The sequence below is a fragment of the Esox lucius genome, chromosome 17 (genome assembly GCF_011004845.1).
Source record: "Esox lucius isolate fEsoLuc1 chromosome 17, fEsoLuc1.pri, whole genome shotgun sequence".
Classification (NCBI taxonomy): domain Eukaryota; kingdom Metazoa; phylum Chordata; class Actinopteri; order Esociformes; family Esocidae; genus Esox; species Esox lucius.
Window position 1 is genome coordinate 5,428,880 of NC_047585.1, and position 23,631 is coordinate 5,452,510.

The window sequence follows — 23,631 nt, forward strand, 5'->3', positions numbered from 1 at the left end:
GTTTCTTGAAAAATATATGCCCGCTGTTGAAGTCTAACACTTCCCCGAGTTGGTTTGTTGGAAAGGAGAATAAAACACCAGGAGTCAGGTCAATTATTCCGTTTATTACAAAAGCTTTTGGAGACAAGTGTCGCCGCACAATGTCTAAGGATCAACATTCAACAGATCATTTTATACTTCTACTACGCCCAAAAGATAGAGTCGTTAAATTCACAAAACAAGTGTGCTATTGGTCCAGTTCCATTTCTATTCCTTATAAGGATAAACGCAAACATCTTCTTGTCCCCTCCTGGTTTCTGTCTGGCCTGTCAGACTATGTGTGTGTGTCTCTAACCTGTGTCCTGTTTCTCAAAAAACATACATACTAAATCTTTCTCTCCCCGGCAACCGCTTGAACAGGGTTTCCTATTCTCCTACTTGCTCCTTCAGTTTCAGCTCATACTACAAACATTTAATATTTTGTTTCATTGGTTACAACAGCTTATAACAGTTCACTAACTTATACAATCAATACATCTACATTGGTTACAACAGCTTACAACAGTTCACTAACTCATACAATCACTACATCTACACCGCTTTGAATTTGATGCCTGCAACACTGCGGTAAAGATAGTTACAGATTCACAAATTCGACTTCGCTTAAATATCGGTAAAACTGTCTTCGGTCTGCCGACCGCCGAGTTCGGGGTCCCCAAAACGCGCACTCTCTCGGTTCTCATTGCTGCGACTTGTTTGCTTGTTGAGAGGACAGTTTAGCCTACATATTTCACTAATCTTCGTATCAAAAAGCTTTCATTTAATTGTCTACATCAAAGCAGTATTCGATGACTGCGTTAAGATGCGTTTCATTAGATTTTTTAAGGCAGGGTGATCGCTTGGGAAGGCACTGTGTGTAGTTTGTGGTAGGCAATTTGTTTCAAGTGTATAACTATAAACAAATCATTCGCAAAATCGGTCATATCTCATATTTCTTATTCGACTAGTGTTTTGTAAAGTGTAATGATAATAATTCAGCCATCATTGCTCTGAAATGTTTATATCATTTTATAAATTATATTTATAATGTGGTCCTGTTGTAACTAATTAGGATAAGACCATATTCTTGCCTGCCAAACTCAGTGGTGCCTCAAAAAGTATTTGACTTTAATCACAAAGTTGGGGGGGGGGTGTTAATTTCAGGAGGCCCTTTTCCTGCCCCCAATCTTGGGTCTGCAAAGTCTGGCACACTTCATAATAATTTTTGTGGCTCATGTTGACCACCAGTATTCCACAAAAAAATATACATGCATAGGTGGTTCTTAAATCTGCATTTACAAACAAGGGACTTTGGATTTATAATGAATGAAACTCATTCAAGCAGTTGGGCAACAGCACACAGTGATGTCCGGGAGATTGTCCAGTGAATCCCTAAAGAGAAGGCAACTTAAAGAATGCCAACATCGTAGATCACAGAGAAAAAACAACAGTACATAACTTCATGCAGGTCGAGAGATTTTACGGAGCTAGTCATTTTCTGGCATTGTAGGTTAGAATTGGAATCCTGAACATAAAGAGAGCAAGGTGCAAATCAGTGGAGGATAATCTGAGATTTCAGGAAGTCCAGCATGGTGTGAGTTGAAGTAGTCAAATCTGGAGAAGACAAGGCTCTGACTTGGAATAGCTGGATAATGTGCAGAAAGAACCAAAACATTCAGGTTAGGGCTGGAATGTAAATGACGTGATCGTCTCAGATTGTCTAACATCTGAGAATGGGCATTCCCTCAGATATCCGTATTGCTCATTATGTGCTGTCACACAGGTCGAAATGTCCCCTACATATCTGAAGAGAGATGTTGAGTATCTTTTATGTATATGTACTGTACATGTGTGTGTATGTGTATATATACAGCCCCGGAAAAAATGAAGAGACCACATCACCTTTTTCTTTCCTTTCCAAAAAAGTTGAAAAGGAAAGTTTTGAGTGAGGAACAGAAGCATTCATTTTGCAGAGGTATCTTAATTTTAACCATTCTGTTCCTAACCTTCCTCTTATAAGTTTATTCCAGTTGTGTGCAGCATAACTGCTAAATGCAGCTTCTCCATGTTTGGTTTGAACTCTGGGCTCTATATTGGCATACCTGTGTCCATGGATCTAAGAGCCCTGCTTGGTTTATATTCTTCAAACATATCAGATATGTATTCGTGATCTAAACCATTCAGAGATTTTTAAACTAAAAGTACCACTTTAAAATGTATTCTGTAACTGACTGGAAGCCAGATTTAAGAACCGGGGTGATGTGCTCTGTTTTCTTGGTCCTGGTTAACATTCTAGCAGCAGAGTCTTTTTGGGGAGTCCAGTTAAGAGGCCATTACAGTAGTCAATCCTACTAGAGATGACTTCCTGGTAGACGGCTGCGTTGACCTTGGACCTCAGAAAACACAGTGGATTAACACCCACAGATGACATGGCACCCCAAACCAGCACTGACTGTGGAAACTTTACACGTGGAGTCTGTGCCTCTCCTCTCTTCCCCCAGACTCTGGGACCTTGATTTCCAAAGGAAATGCAAAATTTACTTTCATCAGAGAACATAACTTAGGACCACTCAGCAGCAGTCCAGTCCTTTTTGTCTTTAGCCCAGACGAGACGCTTCTGACGCTGTGTCTTGTTCAAGAGTGGATTGACACAAGGAATGCAACAGCTGAAACCCATGTCTTGCATACGTCTGTGCGTGGTGGTTCTTGAAGCACTGACTCCAGCTGCAGTCCACTCTTTGTGAATATCCCCCACATTTTTGAATGGGTTTTGTTTCACAATCCTCTCCAGGGTGCAGTTATCCCTATTGCTTGTACACTTTTTTCTACCACATCTTTTCCTTCCCTTCGCCTCTCTATTAATGTGCTTGGACACAGAGCTCTGTGAACAGCCAGCCTCTTTAGCAATGACCTTTTGTGTCTTGCACATGTGCAAGGTGTCAATGGTCGTCTTTTGGACAGCTGTCAAGTCAGCAGTCTTCCCCATGATTGTATTGCCTACAGAACTAGACTGAGAGACAATTTATAGGCCCTTGCAGGTGTTTTGAGTTAATTAGCGGATTAGAGTGTGGCACCAGGTGTCTTCAATATTGAACCTTTTCACAATATTCAAATTTTCTGAGATACTGAATTTGGGGTTTTCATTAGTTGTCAGTTATAATAATCAAAATTAAAAGAAATAAACACTTGAAATATATCAGTCTGTGTGGAATGAATGTATACATTATACAAGTTTCACTTTTTGAATGGAATTACTGAAATAAATCAACTTTTTGATGATATTCTAATATTATGACCAGCACCTGTATAGTTATGTACATTAGTAGTGCCTTTAGGAGGTAGATATTAATATGCATACAGTGCAGTGTGAATCTGAGAGTGTATAAAAAGTTCAGGGGGTAGAAGTCCTAAGATGCGGAGGTGACGGGGGTGTGTGCTGGTGATGACAGTGATGACGGTGGAGGGTATCGGGGGGGGGGGGGGGGTGTACCGCTAAGAGAAGCAGTTTAACAGCTACAAGGAAAAAAACTGTTCTTAGGCCTGCTGGTGGAGTGGAGGCTTCTGTACCGCCTCCCAGATGGGAGGAGGGCAAACAGTCCATGGTTGGGGTGGGAGGGGTCCCTGATGATGCTGCAGTCCCGGGTCGGGAGGCGGCGGGGGACCAGGAGCCGGGAGAGCCGGCGGGGGACCAGGAGCCGGGAGAAATGAACATGCTAAACACAGGTGGTAATGAATATACCGATTAACTGCAGAGGGTCAGGAGCCGGCGAAGGGCCAGAAGCCGGGGGAGGTTCAGGAGTGGGCAGAGGTTCAGGAGCCGGCAGGGGGTCATGACCGGCGGGGGGTCAGGAGCCGGCGGGGGGTCAGGAGCCGGGAAAGGGTCAGGGGCCGGGACAGGGTCAGAGGCCAGGACAGGTTCAAGGGCCGGGAGAGGAGAGAGCGCCATTGAGACCGGGACTGGAGAGGAAGGCGCCGCTGCGGCCTGGACAGGAGAGGAAGGCGCCGCTGCGGCCGGGACAGGAGAGGAGGGGGCGCTGGCCACGGCTCCAGGGCAGCAGGGGACGCTGTCAGGCCAAATTCTCCTCGCAAAAGTCCAAGGAACACTTCTGTGAAGCCACAAGGGAGGTCCCCTCTCTCCCATAGTTCCCCTGCCCACTCAAGTGCCCGGTCAGTGAGCAGGGAGAGTATGAACGGCTCTAAGTCGGCGGATATGAAGGTTCTACAGCCCCGCACATACTGGCTTACCTGCTCCAGGAACTCTAGAAACCGTCCGGGCGTGCCGTCGTACCTGTCGGGCATGGGGTTTTCCAATGCGGGAGATGGAGTAGGGACCGGGGCAGGTCGTGGAACCGGAGCATGGGCGGCGGAAGGCTGCGGAACTAGAACAGGGGCGGCGGAAGGCCGCGGAACTGGATCAGGGGCGGCGGAAGGCCGTGGAACTGGAAAAGGGGTGGCGGAAGGCCGCAGAACTGGAAAAGGGGCAGCGGAAGGCCGCGGAACTGGAAAAGGGGCACCGGAAGGCCGCGGAACTAGAACAGGGGCGGCGGAAGGCCGCGGAGTGAAAAATGTCAAGCCTTTTTTGTTTCACGGCTTACAGCTGCTGGAAATAAGAATTCCAGTAGCTCAAAAAATTTATAATACAGAAATGATGACCTGAGAAGAGCTCTAATCATCTAATTAACTCCCTGAGCCTTCAGTACACACAACCACAATCATGGGGAAGACTGCTGACTGGACAGATGTCCAGAAGACACTTGTTGACACCCTTCACGAAGAGGGAAAGCCACAGAACGTCATTGCTGAAAGGGCGGGCTCTTCACAGAGTGCTGTATCAAAGCATATTCATGGAAAGCTGACTAGAAGGGAAACGTGTGGTTGGAAAAGGTGCACAAGAAACAGGGATGACCGCAGCCTAGAGAGGATTGTCAAGCAAAGCTGATTCAAGACTTAGGGGAGATACACAAGGACTGGACGGAGGCTGGAGTCAGTGCATCAAGAGCCACCACGCACCGCCCAGTACATCAGTGGTGTTCAGCTTCCTGCCATTGTTGACCTCCAATGCCTGCGGTGTCTGCGGAGGGACTGCAGCATCATCAGGGACCCCTCCCACCCCAACCATGGACTGTTTGCCCTCCTCCCATCTGGGAGGCGGTACAGAAGCCTCCACTCCACCAGCAGGCCTAAGAACAGTTTTTTTCCTTGTAGCTGTTACACTGCTTCTCTTAGCGGTACACCCCCCCCCCCCCCCCCCCCGATACCCTCCACCGTCATCACTGTCATCACCAGCACACACCCCCGTCACCTCCGCATCTTAGGACTTCTACCCCCTGAACTTTTTATACACTCTCAGATTCACACTGCACTGTATGCATATTAATATCTACCTCCTAAAGGCACTACTAATGTACATAACTATACAGGTGCTGGTCATAATATTAGAATATCATCAAAAAGTTGATTTATTTCAGTAATTCCATTCAAAAAGTGAAACTTGTATAATGTATACATTCATTCCACACAGACTGATATATTTCAAGTGTTAATTTCTTTTAATTTTGATTATTATAACTGACAACTAATGAAAACCCCAAATTCAGTATCTCAGAAAAATTGAATATTGTGAAAAGGTTCAATATTGAAGACACCTGGTGCCACACTCTAATCCGCTAATTAACTCAAAACACCTGCAAGGGCCTATAAATTGTCTCTCAGTCTAGTTCTGTAGGCAATACAATCATGGGGAAGACTGCTGACTTGACAGCTGTCCAAAAGACAACCATTGACACCTTGCACATGGAGTGCAAGACACAAAAGGTCATTGCTAAAGAGGCTGGCTGTTCACAGAGCAGCCAGCTGAAACAAAACCCATTCAAATATGTGGGGGAGATTCACAAAGAGTGGACTGCAGCTGGAGTCAGTGCTTCAAGAACCACCACGCACAGACGTATGCAAGACATGGATTTCAGCTGTCACATTCCTTGTGTCAAGCCACTCTTGAACAAGACACAGCGTCAGAAGCGTCTCGTCTGGGCTAAAGACAAAAAGGACTGGACTGCTGCTGAGTGGTCCTAAGTTATGTTCACTGATTAAAGTAAATTTTGCATTTCCTTTGGAAATCAAGGTCCCAGAGTCTGGAGGAAGAGAGGAGAGGCACAGAATCCATGTTGCTTGAAGTCCAGTGTAAAGTTTCCACAGTCAGTGATGGTTTGGGGTGCCATGTCATCTGCTGGTGTTGGTACACTGTGAATAATTCTACTTACAGATTGCATAGATATTGACAACATATTACACAAATCGCCTCAAATTGGCAGTTTAAAAAATATGGTCAGTAGTCTCAATTTCTAAGAATATATTTAGAATACAACTTGAAAATGTATTTTTTATAAACTTAAAATACTAATAAAACTTAGGTATTACCCAAATGATGATTTCTGTTCCAGAAGGTGAATTACCCCTTAATACTATTATCATACTTTTTTTACTTTTTCATAGGAAAACACAAATAATTTAGAGTTTTTTTATTTTGAAGATAGAAAATCACTGTAGTATGTCCCTACAACATTAAGTAATTAACAAATAACTAAGTAAAAAATATTTGTATTGAGAATGCAGGGGATTAAGGTTAAAGGTGCCCTATGCAGCTTAACGCCACCTATCAGCAGTGAGTTGTATATTGGTTCTATAACTCCATTAGGATCTGACATTGTCATTACTAACTACAAGCATATTGACAAGTTTGAAGCAATGTCACCTCTAACAGTAGATGCTGGAACAATGAATACAAAAATTTGTTTCTAATGGGGATAAAGCTGATGGCCCCTTTCCATAACTATGGAACACAGAATAAACAAACAGCTAAACCAATCAAAATGTAGCCTGGGCTATCTATTGCGTTAGATGCATTGCCATATTTCAGAGACTCATGGTGGCTATCTAGCAAACATGAAACCATAATAATGCTAGCTAGCGCTAACTGGAACAATCATATGCGCACTTCGACCAGTTTGCACATAGCTAAAAGGCAATTTACTGAAATCACAAGCTCTTCCAACTTGCGTGAATTTCATCACAGGCAACTCATAATGTGACTCAGTAGTGTGGATGGCCCCCAGGTGCCTGTATGCACTCCCGACAACGTCTGGGCATGTTCCTGATGAGACGGTGGATGGTGTCCAGAGGGATCTCCTCCCAGACCTGGATCAGGGCATCAGTGAGCTCCTGGACAGTCTGTGGCGCTACTAGGCAGTTTCGGATACACCGATACATAACATGCGAGAGGTTCTCAATTTGATTCAGGTCTGGGGACCATGAGGGCCAGTCAATGGCATCAGTGCCTTTGTCATCCAGGAACTGCCTACACACTCTGGCCACATGAGGCCAGGCATTGTCCCGCACCAGGAGGAACCCAGGGCCCACTGAACCAGCATAAGGTCTGACAATGTTTGTGCGGATTTCCTCTTGGTACCTAATAGTAGTCAGGGTACTGTTGGCTAGCTTGTGGAGATCTGTGTGATCCTCCATGGATATGCCAAACTGGTCATGCTGGATGATGTTGCAGGCTGCATAACGTTTACCACAGCTTCTCCAGACTCTTTCATGTCCTTCATGTGCTCAGTGTGAACTTGCTCTCATCTATGAAGAGAAAGGGGTGCCAATAGCAGATGTGCCAATTCCGGTGTTCTCTGGCAAATGCCAATCGAGCTGCTTGGTGCTGGGCTGTGTGCACAGGTCCCACTAGAGGATGTCGTGCTACATGTGACAACAATCTCCCATATTCTTCATATAAATGGGCTATGGAGTAGGGTGGCAAGACGGAAGCCTTTTCTTACAAAGAAAAACATCCAAGCCCGGCTGAAGTTTGCAAAAACAAACATCAAGTCCCCCAAAAGCATATGGGAAAATGTGTTATGGTCTGATGAAACCAAGGTTGAACTTTTTGGCCATAATTCCAAAAGGTATGTTTGGCGCAAAAACAACACTGCACATCACCCAAAGAACACCATACGAACCGTGAAGCTAGGTGGTGGCAGAATCATGTTTTGGGGCTGTTTTTCTTCATCTGGAACCGGGGCCTTAGTCAGGGTGGAGGGAATTATGAACAGTTCCAAATACCAGGCAGTTTTGGCACAAAACCCTCAGACGTCCGTTAGAAAGCTGAAGATGAAGTTCACCTTTCAGCAAGCAACCCAAAGCACACATCCAAATCCACAAAATCATGGCTTCACCAGAAGAAGATTAACGTTTTGGAATGGCCCAGCCAGAGCCCAGACCTGAATCCATTTGAACATCTGTGGGGTGATCTGAAGAGGGCTGTGCACAGGAGATGTCCTCGCTTTTGCAAAGAAGAGTTGGCAAATATTGCCACGTCAAGATGTGCCATGCTAATAGACTCCTACCCAAAAAGACTGAGTTCTGTAATAAAATCAAAAGGTGCTTCAACAAAGTATTAATTTAAGGGTGTGCACACTTATGCAACCAGGTTATTGTGAATTTCCCCCTCAAAGAGTTTTTTTTTCATTTGTATTTTTCTCGTTATAGGTGACAATCTTTTTCTCATTCTTTTACATCACAAGAACCTGATATTTATAGACTTTATATATCTACTGTATGTCAGGAAAATATACCTGAAAAGCCACACAACAAGCTTATTGAAAGCCCAGAATTGTTTGTAAAACATATAAAACTTTGATAAAAACAATATTGTTATGAATTTGAGATATGCATTGCCTTAAAATTCCTCATTCATGCACATTTATAAGTTACAGAGTACATAAACAACTGATAATAAGTGGACAGGGTGGGTTACATGACCACCTTGCTCAACAACTACTGATAAGTTATGTGATTATTGCAAACGGTGCGCAAGTTCAGTGGTGGGTCATTATGTTGTTTGTGTGCTGGAGGTGTAGTCTTTAGACTTGTTTTGTCTGAATTTGTCTCACCTAAGACACACTGAATTGTTCATTAACATGACCAAACATTAAACCGTATTTCACCAATCATCAACTTCATTTTTATATCTACAATAACAAACACATTGCAGGGTGATGTGTAATAGTATTCAAAGCAGTGCTTTAAGTTATTGGTTTATTAGGCTAGGTGCAGGGTACATAAAAAGTAAATAATTTTCCTCCCCAGGTTTACGGCAGAGAGATGTGCACTAAACTTGTTAGGGACACTGCAAGGAAAAGATTGATAACAAGGAGTTAAAGAGTGGATTTGGTTATGAAACATCAGTAAACATTAATTGTTCCATATGTCTATAATCTCCTGGTCTTAAAAACACCTTAATGGTGGTTTGCTTTCAAATAGCTTTTCTGATCTCAAGAGTTTGAGATTTATGTAACTGGGCGGAAGGAATGTATTGAGCAGGCACACCACCAAAGTGCACTGACAGCACCTCAAACATGGCAAACAGGCTCTTTGATTAGAATGCTGGGGTCAAAGTATCAAGGGCCAACTGTGACCTTGGACTGGGCTTTGCAACTCACAAAACCATTACCTCTGGTTATCCCAATTTTGGATAATGTACGGTGGCCATAAAAAGCCTGGCAAACTAATAATAATATGTAGTGTTTCTCCATTTCCAAATATGAAAATACATTATTGATATTGTTATAATTGAAGATTGATGGTGTGCAATGTGTTACATGCATAAAATAAACCAACTGAATTGTGGTCTGCAATTATACCTTTTAGATGTTGCACATAAAACTTAATTTACCTTGGCAGTCACAGGAGGCATTGTTTATTTGCCTCTAACAGCATATTGTATGTTTAAATGTATTGGTTATAATTAGTAACAATAAATACAAATTGACATTCAGAACTAACAATACACATGAGAAACAGAAGTCCTCATGAAGATAATAAAACCTGATAAATCTGTCTCTATAAAGATTTTCAGTCACTCTGCATTAGGAAAAATATGTTTAGGTTTAGTGTAAAACTTACAATTGAGGTAATTGTTAGAATTGATATTGCTTTTACGTTTAGGCAAGCTTTTTTCACACTAGGTAAAATGCTATTTTTGGCTTAGCGGTTAGGTCTGGGTTTGTCTGATGAGGACATTCCTCTAAGCAGTTTGTTTAATGGTAAAACCTATAACTGGAATATTGGGATTACTTTTAGGCTTGGGGTTACTTTTAGTTTTAGACATTAACATTTTGATTTAGGGTTAGTTAGTTTAGGTTATTAAGGTTAGGGTTAGATCTAGGACTAGAGGAATAGGGACCCTGGATTTAATCTGATGTCCCCATAGGTGCAGAAAAGACTGAGACAAGGCTGTTTAGTGTAAGGCTTTATCACTAGGCAAAGTTTAGGCATACAAATTGGGGAATTGTGGTTTAGATTAGGGTTTAGGGGAAGGTTATGGTTAGGTTAAGGGGTAGGTTTAGGACTAGGAAATAGGGAACATGATGTTCCAGGTTCAGTCTCAGGTCCCCACGAGTATAGAAAAACCAAAGTGTATGTGTTTGTGTGTGTGGTGCCATCTACTGGTACAAAGAAGGAATTTTCACCACACCAGATTAAATGATTAAATGCAATGCTCAAAATTACATATACCACCAGGCTGTTTTTTTTTAAACACGCAATTAACAAAATCAGAAAGAAAATTGTCCAAAATATATTTAAGATGTAAATTATTTTCATGTAATAAATAATGTGAAAAATTACATTTGGTTGCTAGTCATGGGCTACATATTTAAGAACACACTGTTATAATAACTATAATGACACTAGCTACTGTTTGTATGCTTAATGGATCACAGAATATCAATACATAGAAGCCAAGTAGCTCTAACAGATAATAGAACACTAGATTCTACAATGACATTCAATTAACAGTTAAATACAGTCAACATACAAAAAAAGAAAATATTAAATAGTTTTCGTAAACGAATTTTAGTAAACGATGCGGATAAATGGTTGTAAAAAAAGATACAGAATAAAACATAAAATACATTGCAGGTGTAAATGGCTTTATTTCCTGTGGTAACAGTTAACTGCGATTTTACATTATAAAACAGCTCGGGAAAAAATTAAGAGACCACTGCAGCCTTTTCTTTACTTTCCAAAAAAGCTCCTCACTCAAAACCTTCCTTTTCAACTTTTTCATTTTCATGTTCCAAGGCCTTGTGAGTCATTCTCTGAAGGCGCGAAAATAGTAGGCTGCAATCACAGATGTATGGGTACAATGCGGTACAATGGCAACAGGGCTAGTGCCATTAATATTGGATTTCGCACATTGTATTGAAAGCAATTTGAATCCCTGGTCAGATGCTCATGACATAATAGAAATGATAATTGAAAATGTAGCAGAATTCCCAAATCGCTAATTTACGCGATTTTCAGCTCCAAAAGTGAATGAGATACACCGTACGTCCGTAATTGTTTTCCTTGCGGGTGCTGTAGGTTGGTCGTAGATTACTTTAATACATGGACTGATTTGGTTTAAATGCTTGATGTTTTTTTCAAATGTTTTAAGTTAACACTGCAACTGCGAGCGAATATTTCTGCTTCAAGCTAGCGAGTGGCATCAAGACATTGTCCCATACACAATAGCGTGGTTGTCAAAAGTTTCGGCCTCAACGTCGGTGCCTACAAATATATTTAATTTGGAGAAAACAACATAAACATAGCAAAAGCCAATGCATGAAATTAGTTATTAACCATTTTAAAAACGCACCATTAACTTGATTATATTAAGTCTAATAACACACTGTATACATTTTTTAAAGAGCAATGTGCAGGTTAAAACACCCCTATACAGCATAGTGTATATTAATGATAAACAACTAGATTTTCAAAAACTGGAGGAATATACAACCGCCATAAACAATATTTTGAGATAAAACTGTGATAAAATAACTTCCGCATGCTTTACAATACTACCCAACACAACATAATACATGAAACAGGTGAAACGCTAACAGCGTTTTACTATGATCTAAACTTTTGTAATCGGCGATTCCATTACCCGCAGTATTAGACTAAAGAATCAGCCGGCGATCTTACACTGTTTACCGGGGGGCAGAGCCACCGAAGTAGCCGCAAATCTGGGGTTGGTGCTAGCGAAGTGTAAAACTGGCAAGTATAGAGAGTACAGAGATATTGTTATTTCAAGTTGGCAACAACGACGTTAGGATGAAACAGTCAGAGGGTACAAAGCAAAACATAGCATCAGCATGTAAACTAGCTAGAAAGATGTGTCGGCATCGAGTAATTGTCTCTGGCCCCCTCCCAGCTAGGGGTGGTGACGAGCTCTACAGCAGACTTGCGCAACTCAATCGCGGGCTAAAAACTGAGTTCTGCCCGTCTCTTTTTGGAACTTTCCCAGAAATAGGGCCAGGCCTGATCTGCTGCAGAGCGACGGACTCCATCCTAGCTGGAGTGGTGCTCTTCTTTATCTAGGAACATTGACAGGAGTCTCACGCCTATAGCCTCACCATAAGATAGGGTGCAGGTCAGGGCGCAGGCTGTTAGCCAGCCTGCTAGCATAGTGGAGTCTGTCGATAGCATAGCCGTCGTTAGTACAGTTTTACCTATTGCCACTGTGACTCGTTCCAGGCTGAGAAAATTTAAACAAAGTAGTGCTAACAATAGCAACCTTATTAAGATAAAGCCTTCCTCCACCTCGGTCACAAATAAAAATGACTGTATCACCTCGCATTTCAAAATGGGACTCCTAAATGTTAGATCCCTTGCTCCAAAGGAAGTTGCAGTAAATGAATTAATCTCTGATCATAAACTAGATGTTATTGGCTTGTGTGAAATGTGGCTAAAGTCTGATGAATTCGTTGCCCTAAATGAGGCCTCTCCTGGCTATACTAGTGATCATATCCCTCGTGCATCCCGAAAAGGAGGGGGTGTTGCTAATATTTTTGACAGTAAATATACATGAACTCTCAAACACCACTGGTTTTCATTCTTTTGAAGTTTTACTCCTGAAAGTTAACCAGGCTGATAGATCGTTTTAAAGCTACAGCCCCCCCGGGCCATACACAATGTTACTCAATATGTTTCCAGAATTCTTGTCTAACCTTGTAGTCATGGCAGATAGTATTTACATTTTGTCGATTTCAATATTCATATGGTCTTGAAGCCTTTGAAGCCATAATTGATTCAGTGGGTTTTATCCAACATGTCTCAGGTCCAACACATTGCCACAATCATACCTTAGATTTAGTCATGTCACGAGAAATAGATATTGTAGATCTAATCATTTCCCCCCAGAATCCTGGAATATCGGATCAAAATCGATTCACGATCAAATCGAGAATCTAACCTCAACACTGCAAAATACTTTAGATACGGTTGCACCCCTAAAAACAAAAGAAATACGCAACAAGAAACTTGCTCCCTGGTACAGACAATACTAGAGCACTCAAGCAAGCCTCCAGAATATTGGAGAGAAAGTGGCGCTCCACCAAGTTGGAAGTATTCAGACTAGCCTAGATAGATAGTCACTACAATACCGAAAAGCACTCACATCGGCTCGATCAGCTTATTTCTCCAACCTGATTGAGGTGAACAAAAACAATCCAAAATCTATCTTCGATGCAGTTGCAAAGTTAACCAAAAAGCAATGCTGAACAAGTGAAGTGGGTCTTCACTTTAGCTGTAATGAATATATGAACTACTTTGATGAAAAGATCATCACTATTAGAAAACAAATAACTTACTCCTCCTTAAATAGTTATAGTCCCCAAAATCTCAGTTGTCCTGAGAATGTCCTGAACCTTCCTGACCAGGCGTCAATGGGGACACTTGAATTTTTTTGTCCCGTATCGCTCGACTCATTCACTTAATTTCTAAACCCACAAATTGTCAGCTAGACCCGATTCCAACAAAATTACTCAAGGAGACATTTCCTGTGCTAGGTCAGCCAATGTTGAACATAATAAATTGCTCCCTTTCCTCTGGAATTGTACCAAACAAACCAAAAATAGCAGAATTTAAGCCTTTTCAAAACAAAATCTGGGTCCTGACATATTAAACAATTATAGGCCAATATCGAACCTCTACGTGGTAATGTTCTAGCTTGGTTTAAATATTATTTATCTGAAAGATATCAGTTGTGTGTGTAGATTGCATATCCTCTGACAAATCAAAGGTATGTTTTGGTGTTCCTCAAATTAGCTACTTTGGAAGCATGCGTTTCAGATATTAGTAAGTGGATGACAGAGAACTTCTTGCTTTTAAACTCAATAAAAACAGAAATGCTTGTTTTAGGACCCAAGATCTCACTGTGAACCTTGATGGCTGCATGGTCATATCCCAAAAAACTAAGAAACCTTGGCGTTACCCTTGACCCTGATCTCTCCTTTGATGAACATATAAAATATGTCTCAAGACGGTATTTTCGTCTTTGAAACAATGCAAAAATCAGAAACTTTCTATCAAAAACTGATGCAGAAAAACAAATCCATGCTTTTGTTACTTCTAGATTAGATTACTGCAATGCTCTTCTTTCCAGTTACCCTGACAGTGCTGTCACACGGCTGCTAGAATCCTAACTAGAACAAATTTTTTTTAAACACATTACTCTAGTACCAGCCTCTTTACACTGGCTGCCTGTTAGGGTTAGGGCTGATTTTAAGGTTTTATTGTTAACCTATAAATCAATACATGGACTTGTTCCTACATACCTCGCTAAAATTATCCAGCCATACATACACGTAACCTTATATTGCAAGATGCAGGCCTTTTAATTGTACCTAGAATTTCTAAACAAACAGCCGGAGGCAGGGCCTTTTCTCATAGAGCTCCACTACTGTGGAATGATTTGCCAATTTAGGTAAGAAATGCAAACAGTGCAAACTTTCAAGTGTCTACTAAAAACACATCTCTACAGCACATTCTATGTTTGAGTGTAGTCTGGCCCAGGGGCGTAAAGGTGACCAGAAAGGCTTGATACTGTCCACCCTTGCTGTCTTGCCAGGTGGGCTCTCATCGCCACTGGGATGCCCTCCCTCCAATGCCATTCAAGGGCAGAGTCACTGGCTTGTTGTCTCTCTGTTGGGCACTTGTGGAATTGGGCTGTACTCTGCTTTATTAATTATTACAATTTGTACTCTTAATATGTTCACCCGGCACAGCCAGAAGAGGACTGGTCACCCCTCTGAGCCTGGGTCCTCTCTAGGTTTCTTCCTAAAATTCAGCCTTCTTAGGGAGTTTTCTTAGCCACTGAAATTCAACACTACTGTTATTTGCTCCTTGGGGTTTAAGGTCAGGTGTTTTGTAAAAGCACTTTGTGACAACTGCTGATGTAAAAATGGCTTTATAAATGCATTTGATCGATTGATTGATTCAGGTGGCACAGGTAGTCCAGCTACTCCAGGATGGCACATCCATATGTGCTGTCACAAGAAAGGTTTACTGTGTCTCCCTGTAGAGTCTCAAGAGCATGGAGGAGATACCAAGGAGAGCTGGACAGAGCCATAAAAGGGCATCAAATCAGCAGCAGGACCGGTATCTGCTCCTTTGTGCCAGGAAGAACAGGAGGAGCACTGCCAGAGCCCTACAAAATGACCTCCAGTGGGCTTCTGGTGTGCATGTTTCTGACCTAACTGTCAGAAACAGACTCCATGAGGGTGGCATGAGGGCCCGATATCTTCTAGTGGGACATGCTCACAGCCCAGCACCGTGCAGCTCAATTGGCATTCGCCGGAGAACACCAGATGCTGCAGTGAAAAATAAAATTGCCATGCAATCTGATGTATACTGCTTTCTGTCTTCTTTTTAAAGCATGTAAAGGAAATTCTCTTACGGATGAGGAAGTAGGTTGTACATAAAAATTGTCTTGACTTTTTTTACCTCCAGTAACCAGAACTAAAGGCTATTTCACAGGATTAAAGGGCCATATCCTGCATATAGTCTTAGTGAAAATATTCTGCTGGATATTTTGAGTGTTATTTGCATGATTCCTGCAGGATTTATTTCCTGAAGGACTACCTACAGGATACAACAATTGTCCTGCCGGAAAGTGGACCCAAACTCCTGTAGGACAAATCCTGCAGGATCACTTACAAGATTTAGGGGCCACTTTCCTGTAGGACAATTTGTTGGTGTTCTTGCACCATAGCTGGATGCTATTGACGATATATGGGGGGCTGCAGGTGGATGCCTCTCGAATTGTCTGGCAGCTAATAGCTAGCACCGTAGTAAGATAATCGTTTATGTAGTGAAGCGGTGAGGATGTTTGATGCAGGAAATCTCCCAGACTGAAGACTCTACAGTGTCTAAGCTATGTTGTCTATATGTTTTTTTTAATTATTGCTATGGTAATGGTGCTGCCTGCGTTTTTGGATTTTTTCATCCACCAGTCCCTTTGGCAGATGAGCCAAAAAGTTAATTTTCGGACATTGGCTGGAGGTACGGAATACTCTGTTCCCCATTACACTGTTGGTGAAAGTCAACCAAGGTATATAACATTACATACAAGTGATACCTGCCATTTAGGAATATTGGAGCATGTTGAAAAAAAACTGAAAAGTCAAAATTCTAAATGTTATTCAAATTCCAACTGGCTATGAATAACGGTGTATCGTTACAAACAGTTGTGTAGAATTAGGAACCACACAAACAAGAGTGCTGAGTCGCCCCCAAAACTTTACTGAAGATATATGCATGAGAATGAGTCTCCTGCCGTTGCACCCTGGGATGGCAGATTGCTGTGAGTGGCTAGCTGCAAGTTAATAATTTACCTCAATGAACGTATGTGGTGATGTGGGAAAGACAAACTGGATGAAGTCCCACCTCAGGGTCATGGGGTATGACTTCTTGGATTTATGGTCTCGATGATTGGCTGACACAAGGTGTAATTCATGAAGAAAAGAACATAACTGTTATTGGTAACTTTTTAGTTATTCTTTCATTATAACATGCTCATTTTGATTAAAAGTTTCTCTTATTGGCCAATCCATTCAATGTTTTGTTTTTGTTTCATTAAAACTAGTTCATTATCTATCCAATAACCTTAACCCCATAACAGTATTGTAGGTTATTATCCAGTAGCATGAAGTGGCTGACTCAGGCTAGATTGGATTCACTTACATGATCAAATACCAGAAATGCTGCTCCATGATGCCTCATCTTGCTGTATTTTGATTTGCTGAAAATTAAAGATGAAATACTTTACACAGAATGATGCAGACCCTCCTTAAGGCCAACATCGAATTGAAGGTGTACCAAACTAATAAGCGTTGATTACAATAGCCTGGGCACAAGGTTTGAGAAGGTCTAACCTCTGCCCCACGCTATTGTGCACAGCGCAGATGAATACAGCTTCCATTCAATGTTGGCCTAATGGGAGGGACCTATTATTTTAGTCATTTAATTTTTGCGAATAATAACACCGCGGGCGTGGCTTCAAAAAGAAACCGTACTCTAAAAACAGACAGATAATCAAGAGGACACTGACAACCAATGTGAATGGGCAAATCACCCCCTTTCATATGTCCAACTTATTTATGATCATAAAATCAAGTATTCATGAATTACTTTAGCTACTGGCAACATTACCCCCTTCCACACATAAGCGGCATGCTGCTATCGAAATGGGAAGCGCTCCATTCAAAATAGGTTTCCAACCCCGCTCCTTGCAGCAGGATGGCAGTGCTGGCTATGGTGGAACGGCAGACAGGGTAAATATTGAGCGGTGTCCAATTTTTTCCCCCTTCTTTGTCGTGGAAAGTCAATCAGAGCATAGCGGAAAACCAAGAGGAAAGCTTGTAGGAGGTACTACAAGAATAGTTCACCCCTTTTACCCTACACCAACACGTCCGACGAACAGCTCATTTTACTAGTACTAGAACAACAGAAAATCTATAACGTCACCCTCAGGTTCTATCGAGAAAATATAAGAAAAAGATATAGCATGGTCAAGGATTGCTCAGTTGCCCTTGCTCTGATAATACGTACTACATATTTAATAGTGCTAGATTGTGCTATCAACCAAAACGAAATACTACCTACTTGCTAGCTGGATATTTTTTTTTTGCATGCACTCATTTTCGTTAATGAACCGTTTCTGCGGGGGCTATCACAGTTCTCTGCCAGTAGGCTATAGCAGAGAAATCCACTGAAATTGTTGTTGCGCCTGTAGTGATAGGCTGCGATATTTGGGATTGCACGTTTAAAGTAACTGATTGGTCAAAACTGCAGGGGTGGGGACGATTTCAGCTGCCTGCCATTTTCATCAGTGGAATGTCAAGCGATTTCACCGCTTGTGTGAATGGGGGTTTATGGTAGAGATAACCAGAGTTGGGGAGTAACAGATTACAAAAAGACAGTCACTGTAATCAGTTACGTTACCAACGTAATGACTACTTTTGGATTACATAAATTGAAAAAGAATAGGTCCTTGAAATAATAATGACAGGTTGCATTTCATTAATGTTTTAAAAACATCGATATTTGAACCAAAATAACAGTGAGCACCAGCTGTTTTGTGTGATCATCATGCGCGCGAAGGTGGACGGGGGTAACCAGTTTAGCACTGATGAAGTGCTAGTTTAATTGGTGAAAACAGAGTGTATCTACGATAATATTAGCCGACCCATTTAAATGTGATTTAGCTATCTACTCGACGCATCTTTCACAGAACAATGATAGGCGATAGAAATATTTCAGTTTGTTTTTCAATTGAATTGTTCACAATATAGGTCACATTAAAAGTGTAAACATTTCTGACATGATTTATCTTTGTCTCTTTCTTTTACATCACAAAAACCTGTTATTTTAACAGGGGTGTGTAGACTTTTTATATCCACTGTACACACAGGTTAATCTTACCCGTCTCCCCAATGTGATTAAAATGCAGACTGTCAGCTTTTTATTTTGTAAAAAGTCAATCTATTTTAAAATGCAATAAGTATTTGTACAGTCTAACATTATATACAATAAAGTAGACATGATATGTACTTTCTTGCATATTCTTTGCATGAAAATGCCTGAAGTCTGCAACTATAGATGTTACTTAAATTCAGACTATTAAAACATATTTATAGTTGGATTGAAATCAGATACAAATGTAATTCCTGGCCATTAGACTAAATGGTCAGATTGACTTATTAGCTATCAATCGAACCATGGTCGATTACTCTAACAATTGAACCATAACAGTGAACTGTCCCTCATATGTAGTATTTAAAGTAATTGTTGGCTAAACGTTTGAGAAAATGATAATGTAATTGCTGTTTTATAGCAGCCTGTATGTTCCAGCAGATGGCAGTAATGACTCTTTATTAAGGTATAAGTTACTGAAGGTAGCTATACTTAACTGTCACAATACCACTAGTGAATGGTCAGGAACTTCTACATCTTCACAGAAGTCATAATGATTGATAAAAAAAATCTCTTATATTATCATTTTAAATTATTTAATTATTTTAATATTCTTTCAAAATCAGTTTGTTTTAAAAAAAAAAGGGTTAATAAAATATATTTCTTTAGTGGTCTCTGGGTGGACAACATTTAGAAAGGGTCATCATGGACACTCCCGACCAGACGGTGGCTATGCAACCCCATGCGTAGCAGAGAGCGATGCACTGTGTTGTGACGCATTCCTCCCATAACCTTCATGAAATATTTCTGTGACTTCACTTTAGATCAGACGGGATAGCCTTTGTTCAAAAGTTTGGGGTCACTCTGGGGGCACAAAATGTCCTTGTTTTCAAAAGAAAAGTTTTTTTTGTCCATTATAATAGCATAACATTGATCAGAAATACAGTGTAAACATAGTTAATGTTGTAAACGACTCTTGTAGCTGGAGATATTTCATTTTTAAAGTAATATCTACATAGGTGTACATAGACCCATTGTGAACAACCATCAGTCCTGTCTTCCAATGGCACGTTGTGTTGTGCTAATTAAAGAAGCAATGAAACTAGCCTTGAGTATCTGGAGCATCAGCAATTGTGAGTTTGATTACAGACTCAAAATGGTCAGAACCAAAGAACTTTCTTCTGAAACTCGTTAGTCTATTCTTGTTTTAAGAAATTAAGGCCATTTCATGTGAGAAATTGCCAAGAAACTGAAGATCTCGTACAAAGTTGTATTCTACTCATTTCACAGAACAGCGTGAACTGGCTACAACCAGAAAAGTAAGAGTGAGGGGCCCCAGTGTACAGCTGAATAATTTTTTCAACAGTTAGTTACAACTCAGTACTATTAATGGAAGGCAAAATTATATAATTTAAACAGTCATATATTTAGGAAAAAAATAACAACTTAAAAGTACTCTCATTTAAACAGGTTTCAACATTATTTTCAATAATCACAATATCAAAGTGTTTTGTTATTTATTTTCGATTTGTCTTGATCTTACACAATACCACAACTTGTACTAGTTGTACTATGATACTCATACGCTTAACAGAATATTACCTCAGAAAAAAACGACTATACAAACTAAGTTGGCTCATGAAACACGGAACATCCTATTCTGATCTGTGTAACAGCAATATTCATTAGACGCTGTCATTCTAATCCTGTCAATTCCCATTTTTGGAAATGTAACATCTGAAAAAAGGGCAAAACCATTCAGCGTGAAACCCAGTTTCCTCCACCACTACATACAATCAGTCTGTTAAAAACACATAGCTTTAAAAACAGCAGTCTGGAGATAAAATATCCTCCAGCGAGGTTAGGCGTTCTAAAAGTACATGTTCATTGCATTTGTCAGATCATTTTTAACAAAGATCATGTTAGTTATTAAATTAATTCTGAATCAGGTCAAAAATGTCTTTGATGCAGAGACAGCTGATACTGCAGGTATACTCTGGTCTCTCCCACAGATTGCTTGCTATGTATTTGAAAAACATATTCATCACACTCTTCCCAGAGCCAGGGTAAATTTAGAACAGCAGGAAGGAATCAATGACGTGAGAATTGGGGAATGGTAGCCTTGTAGCGTGAGACATTTAATTATCATTTAAACATCCCTCACACATCCTCAAGTACAATGCCATATTGGAGTAGCTAGGCCTAATGATCCAGAACATTAAACAACCTGATATTCCCTTTGAACCAGGTTGACAGATGAGAAACTAAAATTTACTCTGATTAGACTTAAGATTTGTAAAAAAGCCCTGATATATATTCTAATGAATAAGGTAGCTTGGATTACAGCAAACACAGATACCTGAAAGGTTTTGACTTTTCTGTAGACAAAAGGCAACACATAATATTGTGGCAAGTAAATAATGTCATATCTTGGGCTTTTTTCCACTCTTCCATAATAAAATTGAGTGTGTTATCAATTATTTCCCTGGTTTAGAGCAAATAAAATATTATATTATAATTCCACCTTATAATAAAGCATTTACTGTGTAATGAATAAGTAAATTGTTCATTAATATATTTGTCATTACACCCATATTATGTATTATATTAATGAAGTAGTTACAAACTGTAAAAACACCTTTTAAAGTATGCAGTTATTATCCACAAGATTATTCTTGACATGTTTAGTATAGGTCATGATACAAGCTTTTGGTATTCTGTTTATTTTCATTGGTTCTGTTGAAGCGTAATGCACTCTGCAATCATCCCTGTTGGTGACAATGTTGTGCACTTGTCATCTTCATTAGATATAAATAGTTACACCTGTACTAGCCCAGTGCTCATTTGTGGCAAAAAAGATGCTTGTTAGCAGGGAAATCGCTAGAATCGTGAAACTTCGGTTTTAGGCAGATCATCATGGTGCTGAGCAGGTGTGGAATGCTTTGCTGAAATGTCATACTACTCTGTGTAATTTAAATGGAGTGTGCTGTGAAAGTAGAAGATATCCTCCTTTTTGCATGCGTTTCTTAACATCATCCCTGCAGCATTACAAAACACCCAGGGCTGACCAAAAAACACATATAGCCAGGCTCTGTTGACTCCCCTGCTAGATAAAATCTTTCTTTAATAATTTGCCTGAAAATTTCTTCCAATGTTTTGTTGGCTCCACATTCTGTTAACCTAATATCTTAAATGTATTTTCTTACCTCATTTTAGGAAGATTTTCCCATTTTCTAGTTGCTTGTCTAGAAAATTGGAAAAGCGCTGCCAATTTCTACCTATTCTTACCTAAAAGTGCTGCTAATTTCTACTTATTTTTACCTGTTAATTAATTGAACATTCAAAATTGCTACAGCAGTCACATATCAGTACTTATTAATTGAACATTCAACATTGCTACAGCAGTCACATATCAGTACTTTTACGATTAGGTTGAAAACAAAATGTTATGTTTACATTATTATAACCGAACATTATTCATAAAATGTATTTAGCATCCTGTGTTAGGCTACTGTGAGATCTTAAATTTTATATGGCTGGAACCAATGGCATGTCCTTCGTTGTGAGAAAATGTACTGGTCATTTAAAACATAGTATAACAGCATAATCTCATACAAAAAAAAAAACTTTCTAAGTATAAAGACATATGTCAAACAAATTCTGAATGATTTTATCAATCATTGTACCATACAAGCTGAAGAAGGAGTCCTATCAGGCCTGGTTGGCTTGTGGGACTCCTGAGGCAGCTGACGGCTACAGGCAGGCCAAGCAGACTGCAGCCCGGGTGGTTGTGGAGGCGAAAACCCGGGCCTGGGAGGAGTTCGGTGAGGCCATGGAGAAGGACTATCGGCTGGCCTCGAAGAGATTCTGGCAAACCATCCGGTGCCTCAGGAGAGGGAAACAGTGCCCTACCAACGCTGTTTACAGTAGAGGTGGGCAGCTGTTGACTTCAACTGAGGATGTCGTCGGGCGGTGGAAGGAGTACTTCGAGGATCTCCTCAATCCCGCCGTCACGTCTTCCATTGAGGAAGCAAAGGATGAGGGCTCAGAGGGGGACTCGTCCATCACCCGGGCTGAAGTCACAGAGGTAGTCAAGAAACTCCTCGGTGGCAAGGCACCGGGGGTGGATGAGATCTGCCCTGAGTACCTCAAGTCTCTGGATGTTGTGGGGCTGTCTTGGTTGACACTCCTGTGCAACATCGCATGGCGGTCGGGGACAGTGCCCCTGGGATGGCAGAGGGTGTGTTCCAACTATAGGTGAGGGTGTGTTCCAACTCCCCGGGAAAGTCTATGCCAGGGTACTGGAGAGGAGAATACGGCCGATAGTAGAACCTCGGATTCAGGAGGAACAGTGTGGTTTTCGTCCGGGCCGTGGAACACTGGACCAGCTCTATACCCTCTACGGGGTGCTGGAGGGTTCATGGGAGTTTGCCCAACCAATCCACATGTGTTTTGTGGATTTGGAGAAGGCATTCGACTGTGTCCCTCGTGGCATCCTGTGGAGAGTTCTTCGGGAATATGGGGTCCTGGGTCCTTTGCTAAGGGCTGTCAGGTCCCTGTACGACCGAAGCAGGAGCTTGGTCCGCATTGCCGGCAGTAAGTCAGACTTGTTCCCAGTTGGTGGAGAGTGCCTTCCTCAAGTGGAGGAGTTTAGGTATCTAGGGGTCTTGTTCACGAGTGAGGGAAGGATGGAACGGGAGATTGACAGACGGATCGGTGCAGCTTCTACAGTAATGCGGTCGATGTATCGGTCTGTCGTGGTGAAGAAAGAGCTGAGCCGCAAGGCGAAGCTCTCGATTTACCGGTCAATCTACGTTCCTACTC

At 41.1% G+C, this 23,631-nt stretch overlaps 1 long non-coding RNA gene across 1 annotated transcript; it reads right to left on the minus strand.

The window, feature by feature from the left end:
• Window positions 1-543: 543 nt before the first annotated feature.
• On the minus strand, window positions 544-18,084 carry LOC105030570. Its single transcript, XR_004574623.1, has 4 exons — window positions 17,998-18,084; window positions 17,077-17,134; window positions 16,728-16,828; window positions 544-1,663 (listed from the first exon to the last, which is right to left on the minus strand). It is a non-coding gene; the product is annotated as an uncharacterized LOC105030570 (long non-coding RNA).
• Between the last annotated feature and the right edge of the window lie 5,547 nt (window positions 18,085-23,631).